The sequence below is a fragment of the Lygodium microphyllum genome, chromosome 28, assembly GCF_053477565.2.
Source record: "Lygodium microphyllum isolate KBCC chromosome 28, Lygodium_microphyllum_v1.1.10, whole genome shotgun sequence".
In the NCBI taxonomy this organism is placed as follows: Eukaryota; Viridiplantae; Streptophyta; class Polypodiopsida; order Schizaeales; family Lygodiaceae; genus Lygodium; species Lygodium microphyllum.
The window spans coordinates 8,037,072-8,046,270 of record NC_141162.1 but is presented as its reverse complement, the minus strand read 5'-3'; the positions used below and the strand labels follow the sequence as shown (position 1 = coordinate 8,046,270).

Here is a 9,199-nt window from a genome sequence, read left to right as displayed (position 1 = left end):
AATGATAAGAAGAAGAAGCGGCTGAATCTTCTACTGGTCTTCTTCTTCGAAGCAATATGAAGGAGAGGGGAATCAAAGGCTCTATTTTGCAATAGATGAACGAGCTTCAGATTGGAGAAAAGGGAGCACAAAGCTAAGATAGAATAGCCATGGTTGATGTGGGCGAACTGAACAGGGAAGACTCTCTCTCTCGATAAAACCACAACGATGGAGAAGGAAGCAGCCGCAAGAAGACATAAGACCGTAATTAATCCATGGACGTTATAACAATGCAGGCATCATCAATTCACCATGTTGGGCTTGTGGTGATCCTGACAACATTACTCTTCGCATCTTCATCATCACCGTCATCTGCAGCTTCTTCATCATCGTCTTCTTCTTCTTCCTCCTCAGATGTATCAAGAAGCGCGTCTTGTGACAACCGAGCTCTCCTCATTGACGGACAGTGATCATAAGATATCCAGAGGCAGACACGGGAAAGACCAAACTCACAGAATATATGTATTCGCTAGATCACATCAAAGAGGCCTTAGCCAAAGCTTTGGGAAATTTGACCTTGGAGGTTTAAGGTCCACAAGAATGGAAGCGGTGTACAGTAAGCCCTCTATAAACAGAAGATTATCAAGAGCTCAGAGTTATTCGAGAATATCATCATTGTCAACAGAGGGATGGGCCTGTTTCTCCAGAACACTGCAAGAGCACTGCCTCCTAGTTGTTGAGATATCGAGCTCCACTCGTGATATGCCAGGGTGACCGTTGTGCATTTATGTCACCGACTTGTCAGTTGTAGATGCGGTTGGTACACCGCCCATGAATAATAGCTACATGACAGCTATCCTTGTCTACTCTAGTTCGTGGCTCAGTTAGTATGCCACCTTAGTTAGTTGAGTTTTGTTTGAGACCCATATATAGGGTTCTTCTATTTCTTTGTATGTGACGTCTTTTTGGCTTACACAACTAAGAAGAGAAAAACTGTTTTCAGCCTCCACCTTTGTGTGTATTCCCCCATTATGCAAGCAAGAAAGCTACAAGTAAGACTCCTTCCTTCTCTCCCACAATCTTGACATGGTATCAGAGCCTTGTTCGTGGTAAGGAGCTCAAGAAAGCAAGACAAGCTCGCGGTGTTCTGGTAAGAGGAGCAGTGTTGCTTTCATTTTCTGTTTTGGGAGCAGATCTTTGCAGGTAGCACAGCCGAAAATTGCAAGAGTGCATTGTCTCAGGTTGAGACGCCCTTCGCGGTGAAGCAAGAGGGCTGTATATGCTGCATGCTAGGGATTTAGCCCTTGGCGACCCTGTTTTTTTTATTTGAGGCCATTTCGGGGCCTGTTTTGGAGGTGGAAGTTATCTGCACGCACTCAAGAAAAGACCCAGTTTTATGTTGTGCGACCACTGTTCTATAGGTCGGTGAAAAGTTACTATAGAAGTTGCATCGTATGCCTGTGCGCAGAGACATTGGGAGTTACAGAATCATCCTTGGTTCCTGTTTATGCAAAATCGTCACTAGGAAGTGACTGTGTGGTCAAATACCACTTTCGCCAGTTTTGCAGATTTGCCCTTGTGAGGGTGAAGCTGTGTTTTTTGCAGTGACAGAATTTTTTGCAGTGTTCTGTAATGGCGTCTGATTCTCTTTCACAGATTGTAACTGAAAAGCTTGACAAGAAGAACTTCCAAGCATGGAAGTTTAGAATGACGAATTTCCTTATGGGAAAAGGATATTGGGAATTTGTTGCAGGAAATGAAGAAGAACCAGTTCTTCCTGATGTTCCCAATCAACAACAAATGCAGGCATTTAAAGCATGGCATGAGAGAGCCAGGAAAGTTATGTATTGGCTGTCTATCAATATTTCAGACTCTATGATTGTGCATATTCAGGATGCAAGTACGCCAAAGGAGGCATGGGATACCTTGTCAAAAATGTATAGCACAAATACGCAAGCCAGGAAAATGCAGCTCAAGCAAGAGTTGCATAATGTGCAAAGAGAAAGTATGAGCATCAATGACTACCACATGAAGGTGAAGAAGATTGCACATGCACTGGCTTCCATTGGGTCGCCAGTGGAAGATGATGATTTAGTTTCTGTGACCTTGAATGGTCTAGGAAAGGATTATGCACAGTTTCGGACATCCATTTCAGTTCGTGAAAGATTTCCTGATTTTGAGGAGTTGATTGCTCTTCTAATTTCTGAGAAGCAGAGAAATGGTGGTGCATATTCTTCAGGAGGAACTTCAAAAGAAACTATCTTCTACTCAAATGCTGGAAGAGGTAGAGGCAGAGGTAGAGGAGGCCAATTTGGAGGCCGTGGTAGAAATCAGAATATGCAGCAAACTCAAGAAAACCAGTCCTATGGAGGAGGACGTGGTAACTCTAGAGGTAGGGGGATCCAAAGAGGTCGTGGTGGATGGCAAAGAGGCCAAAATGCAAACAGTAATGTTGAATGCTACTACTGTGGTAAAATGGGTCATATGGCTAAAGACTACTATAAAAAGCAGAATGACATCATGAATGGAAAACTGCAACAAGGGAATTATGCATCTTCTAGTAGACAGGGTGATGACAGAAATGAGCATTTGTTTATGGTGCAGCACATGAATAATTCTGTGACAAGTGTAGAAGAAAGCAACGATGTATGGTATGTTGACTCAGGTGCATCAAACCACATGACAGGTCATGCAGAATGGATGGAGGATGCAAGGAAAATGGAAAAACTAGGATTTGTGGAGACTGGTGATGATACTGCACATCCTATTGTGCAGATTGGAAAAATTCCTTTGTCTATGCAGGATGGGAAAAAGAAATACATGTCCGATGTATTTCATGTCCCGAATATCACCAAGAATCTGGTTTCTGTTGGTCAAATGGTTGAGCAGGGCTTGCATGTCAGATTTAATCCTCATGGATGCTTTGTTGAGGATATGAAAAATAAAGGTCGCTTGATAGCAAAAGGAAAGAAAAATGGCAGAATGTTTACGTTGGATGCAGACATGTCTGAATTGAGTGCAGCAATGTTTGCACATGGGACCGGTGTAGTTGCATATATTGATATCTGGCATAAACGCATTGGTCATGTTAATATACAACGACTTAAATCAATGCAGGCCCAAAATATTGTTGCAGGATTTCCTAAATTCAAGGTTGCAGAAATGCATAAGGTATGTGAAGCCTGTCAGTTTGGAAAACAGGCAAGGAAACCATTTCCTAGACATGTTCAAGAGAGTAAGAAGCCATTGGAATTAATCCACTCTGATGTGTGGACTACTAAAGGTGCATCTCTTGGAGGCTATCATTATTTTGTTACTTTTATTGATGACTATAGCAGAAAAGTTTGGGTGTATTTTATGAAAAAGAAAAGTGAAGTTTTGTGCCATTTCAAAACTCTTAAAGCTATGGTTGAAAAAGAAACAGGCCTGCAAATAAAATGCCTAAGGTCAGATGGAGGGGGAGAGTACCTCTCAAATGAGTTTGCAAGGTTCCTGCAGGAGCATGGCATAAAGCAGCAATATTCATGCAATCATACCCCACAACAAAATGGAATTGCAGAAAGGAAAAACACGCATATTGGAGAAGTATCTCGTGCCATGCTCAACGAAAAAGACTTGCCAGATTTTTACTGGGCTGAAGCAGTTGCTACAACAGTCTATATAATGAACATGACTCCCACTGTAGCAATACATGGGATGACTCCAGAGGAGAGGTATACTGGTAGGAAACCAGATATTTCTCATTTGAAAATTTTTTATTGCATTGCCTATGTACATGTGCCAGATGAGTTGAGATCCAAGTTGGATCCAAAAGCGGAGAAGTGCATCTTTATTGGTTACTCTCTGCAGCAAAAAGGATATAGATGCTATAACCCTTCTACTCGTAAGTTTACAGTGAGCAGAGATGTTGTTTTTGATGAAATGAGTAGCTGGTATAAACCAGTAAATGTGATTGATGATGTAGATGCACAAAATGGTAATGCTGCACAGAATTCACAGCAGCTGTCACAAAATATTAGTGGACCTGGAGCGTCCTCTAGCAGTGGTTCACATTCTTCGCCATGGACAGGCGGATTGAGATCAGGAGAATCTTCTCAAAGCAATGCAGATAGTGGTATGCAGGTATCATGAAAAGGAAAAGAGAAGGTTGATCAGCCCATGGTTGATGTGAATGCAGGTCACTCTTATGTGGATGGTGAATCCAGTGGCTCAGAATAGAGCATTGATGATGAGTTGGGTATTCCTTCTATTGTTACACCTGGAGTAAGGAAGACCAGGGATGTTTTGAGAGCACCTGGGAGTGAACCTATTTTGCGCAGGTCTACGAGAGCTAGGTATCCTGTGGATAGGTTGAAATATGATGGATTTACAGCCATTCACTATGCATATATGGTCAAAGTGATACAGGAACCAGAACCCACTTCTTTTGAGCAAGCCATGGGAAAAGAAAAATGGGAGAAAGCCATGGATGAAGAAATGGATGCCTTGGAAGCAAATGCTACATGGAAATTGGTACCTTTGCCTAAAGGTAAGAATGCAATTGGATGTAAGTGGGTTTATAAGGTGAAGCACAATGCAGATGGTTCTGTGAACAGATACAAGGCAAGATTAGTAGTCAAGGGGTATGCACAAACATATGGCATTGACTATGAAGAAACATTCAGTCCGGTTGCAAGGATGGCAACCATAAGAGCAGTCATTGCTATGGCTGCATCAAAGGGATGGTCTTTACATCAGATGGATGTAAAGAATGCCTTCTTACATGGTGATTTGCAAGAAGAGGTCTATATGGAGCAGCCACCAGGTTGTGTGCATGCTGTTCATCCTGAGTTTGTTTGCAGGTTGAAGAAAGCCTTGTATGGCTTGAAGCAAGCACCTAGAGCATGGTCTGACAAGATAGGACAGTATCTTGTCACTATTGGCTTTCAGATTTCCAAGGTAGATTTCTCACTTTATGTGAGAAAAATAGAGAAAGGTATTATGCTACTTGTCATTTATGTTGATGATTTGATTATGACAGGTGACAGTGATGAAGATATCCTTCATGTGAAAATGCTATTGAAGCAAAAGTTTGAGATGAAGGATTTGGGAGAGCTGCGTTATTTATTGGGCATTGAGGTGATTAGATCACCAAGTGGGATACAGCTCTTGCAGAGGCAGTATGGATTGGACATGCTGTCCAAATATGGGATGGCAGGCTGTAAGCCTATTTCAGTTCCTTTGGAGCAGAATGTGAAGCTGAGCATAGATGCAGGTGAGCTTCTGAAAGACCCTACTATGTACAGACGCGTAGTAGGAAGCTTGATTTATATGACTATTACGAGGCCACATTTGAGCTATGCTGTTGGATTGGTAAGTTAGTTTATGCAGGCTCCAAGGAAGCCGCATTTGGATGCGGCTAGACACATACTCAGGTATGTGAAGTCCACATTGCAGTATGGACTATTTTATGAGACTGGGGTTCAAATACAGTTGCATGGATACACTGATGCGGATTGGGCTGGTAGCATTTCTGATAGACGATCTACCAGTGGATATGTGTTCTCTTTTGGGAGTGCTGCAGTCACTTGGAACAGCAAGAAACAGCCTACAGTTGCCTTGTCGAGCACAGAGGCTGAGTACAGGGGTGCAACAATGGCTGCATGTGAGGTAGCTTGGCTGCATAAGCTACTTTATGATATGCATCAGTCTACAGATGGGCTAGTTGTCATTTATTGTGACAACATGAGTAGTATACACTTGGCAAATAACCCAGTCTATCATGCTAGAACAAAGCACATTGAGGTGCATTATCACTATGTGCGAGAGAGGGTTTTACTAGGTCTTATTGATCTAGTTTATGTCAGCACAGAGGATCAAGTAGCTGACATATTTACGAAGGCATTGGGCGCAGAGAAGCTGCGCAAGTTCAGAGACCTGCTTGGTGTACAGGAATTAGGATTGAGCTCGAGGGGGAGTGTTGAGATATCGAGCTCCACTCGTGATATGCCAGGGTGACCGTTGTGCATTTATGTCACCGACTTGTCAGTTGTAGATGCGGTTGGTACACCACCCATGAATAATAGCTACATGACAGCTATCCTTGTCTACTCTAGTTCGTGGCTCAGTTAGTATGCCACCTTAGTTAATTGAGTTTGGTTTGAGACCCATATATAGGGTTCTTCTATTTCTTTGTATGTGACTTCTTTTTGGCTTACACAACTAAGAAGAGAAAACCTGTTTTCAGCCTCCACCTTTGTGTGTATTCCCCCATTGTGCAAGCAAGAAAGCTACAAGTGAGACTCCTTCCTTCTCTCCCACAATCTTGACACCAGTTCCATAGAAACCACACTGAGAGCAGAAGGAACAGTCAGCAAAGGATTTGTAAAATGTTTTTGTGCCAGTAAGAAGCCTAAGACCAATCAAAATGTCAATTCCATAGGGCGTACTGATGCAACTCTGTCCTGCTCTATCGCCTGTTAGAGGTCATTTCAGACAAGCCAAATCTACTTCTTTGTCAACAGCATCAGCAGGCGATATACCGGTGGCTTCACAAGGAATGTGATTGCTGTTTGGGTTAAGAAACGGACAGGCCTACCTATTCAGTCAGTTTCGTTAACCATTGAAACTGAAGAGGTTTTGCATAAAACTGGAATGACTGTGAGACTAGATATTTTGAAGATTTTATGGAACCAGACTATGAGGCATTCATTAGTGCAGCCAAGGAGGAGTTAAAGACAGAGTTTGTTTAGGTATCCTTACAGAAGTCATAAAGGTATTGACAGGAAGAGTGCTGAAAGTGGACTTTCGTGTGCATATTGAAGAGTAAACCTGAAACATATGTACCTTATGATAGCCAGTTTGACAAACATAGCATTTTCTGGTTTGTTGATATGTTCAAACTTCAAAAGAGGCTATACTAATTGGCCATTCTGCAGGCTGCCTTGTGGCACTTGATGCATATTTAAAAGCACCAGAAAGAAAAGCTGCTATTGTGATGGTGGCTCCTGCAGTGATGGCTCCTCTTTTGTTGCCAAGCAAGGCTCATGTTTCAAATGAACAGGATCACAAAAAGCATCAGCATCTTAAACTGGCCATACTACTAGCATAGTGAGCAGTGCTACCCACAGAACTCCATTGCTTTGACATTGTATGGATTTCTAAAAAATTGTTTACAGGGATTACTACCCAGCAGATTTTAACAAGTCTATGTGCCAATGGCAAAACTGATCTCAAACACCTAGATGCAAAGCTGGTTAAGAGATACTTCAGATTTTTCTGAACATGGACTTCATGTATTTTACTTGACAAACAATATAGAGTACTTTGGCATCAAAAATTTGAGTTCTTCTTGTTAGCCTCTTTCCTTGCTGTATCTTGAACCCCGTGTTCTGCAGCCCTTGCGTGAACTCTACGACATCGTGTAGCTTGTCTTGATCTTCTTTGATGACATTTTGATTTACAATAAGAGCCTTCAAGACCATCTATCACACATGAAGAAGGTTTTTGATGTATTAAGACATCACAGACTCTCTGCTAAGGAGAAGAAATGTTCTTTCAAGCAAACCAAAGTGGAATACTTGGGACATATTGTTAGTGAAAAAGGGATACATGCTAACCCTAAGAAGGTGCATTGTATTAGAGATTGACCAACACCTACTTTCTTGTATTAGAGAAGGTGAAAAAGGATTTCTTAGTCTACCTTCATTTTATCGCCAATTCATCAATTATTATGCAGCTATTGTTTGTAGCTCCCTTAACTGATAGGTTGAAGGACGGAGTTTACTTTTGGGATGCTCTTGCAGATAGTAGCTTCAACCATTTAAAGAAACTCCTTATTTTTTCTTCTATTCTGGTATGCCTGGATTTTTCAAAGGAATTTACCATGTAGTGTGATGCCACTGGCCAAGGCATTGGGACTATTTTGTTACAAGAGCATGGAGTGATTGCCTTTGAAAGCTATAAGCTTTCAAATAAGGAGATGGTTATAAATGTTTATGACCAAGAGATGTTGGCTATCTTGCATGTAATAAAGAAATGATACCATTAATTTTATGGCAACCACTTCAAAGTTCAAAGTGATCATAGGGTCCTTAAGTATTTCCTCACTTAATCCAATATAACTCCTAAGCAGCGTAGGCGAATAGCTACACTGAAAATTTATGATTTTGACATCACTCATATGAGGGGCAAAGGCAATGTAGTAATTGATTATCTTTCTCATATTTGGGCTTGCAAAGTTTCAGCAATGACTGAGCTGCATAGTGACTAGATTGAAGAACTACATGAGTCTTATCTTTTGGATGAAGAGCTTAGCCATATTTTTTAGAAATTATAGCAACGTCTCATGGAAGATAACTCACATTATCAACTTCAAAATGGCCTCATCTGGTTAAATGGCAAGGTTGTCATTCACTCTACTTCTTGTTTTACACTGAAAATTATGGAGGAGTTGCATTCTTCGCCTTTAGCTAGACACCTTGGAGTTTTCAAAACCTATGATAGAATCAACAAAAGCTTCTATTCGTTATGAAGTGTATGCCTTGTCTATAGAATAAGGACAACGCCCATAAGCCAGGTGGTTTGTTGCAGCCATTACCCATTCCTAAAGGAAAATGAATGCACATGACCATGGACTTCATTACTGGCTTGCCTACCACCAAAAAGGGATGGAATAGTATATATGTGGTGGTGGATAAACTCACCAAGGCAGCCCATTTCATTCCAACCAACACCTAGTTTATTGCTTCTCAAGTGGCTAGTCAGTTCATAGAGCAGATTTTTAGACTACATGGATTACCCCAGGTAAAATCTTCCTTACTAGGGATCTTCAAAGTAGAAGCTTTCCTTGACCCCTCAAGCTTAACAAGCTTGATTTATAAATTTTGCACATTTTTAATAAGATCATCCATGATGGCATTGCCTTTTAAATAATCTATAGAACGAAAGGGAGGTAGCTACTTAATCACTAGCTTTGATACCCGTGTTGACTAACCAGGCATAGGCTAGGGAAGTCATTGTATGTGAACCCTCTATATTATGTGTGCTCAAAGGATATTAGAAAATACCCTTTCCTTATATGCTCTAAAGTAATGAAATTCTTTATTTTCCTTTAAGAAACTTACAAATTTTTTCCAAATAGTAATTTAAAAACTCCTTTTGTAAATATGATCTTGTAAAGTTTTACTAAGTGAAATAGCCCTTCTTTTGGGGTTGCACGTGGTATATTTATTTATTTTTA

General features: G+C 41.0%; 1 pseudogene; it reads right to left on the bottom strand.

Moving 5' to 3' along the window:
• Positions 1-286: 286 nt before the first annotated feature.
• The window catches only part of LOC148011165 (DEAD-box ATP-dependent RNA helicase 38-like), a 32,689-nt pseudogene continuing 23,776 nt past the window's right edge, over positions 287-9,199 (bottom strand).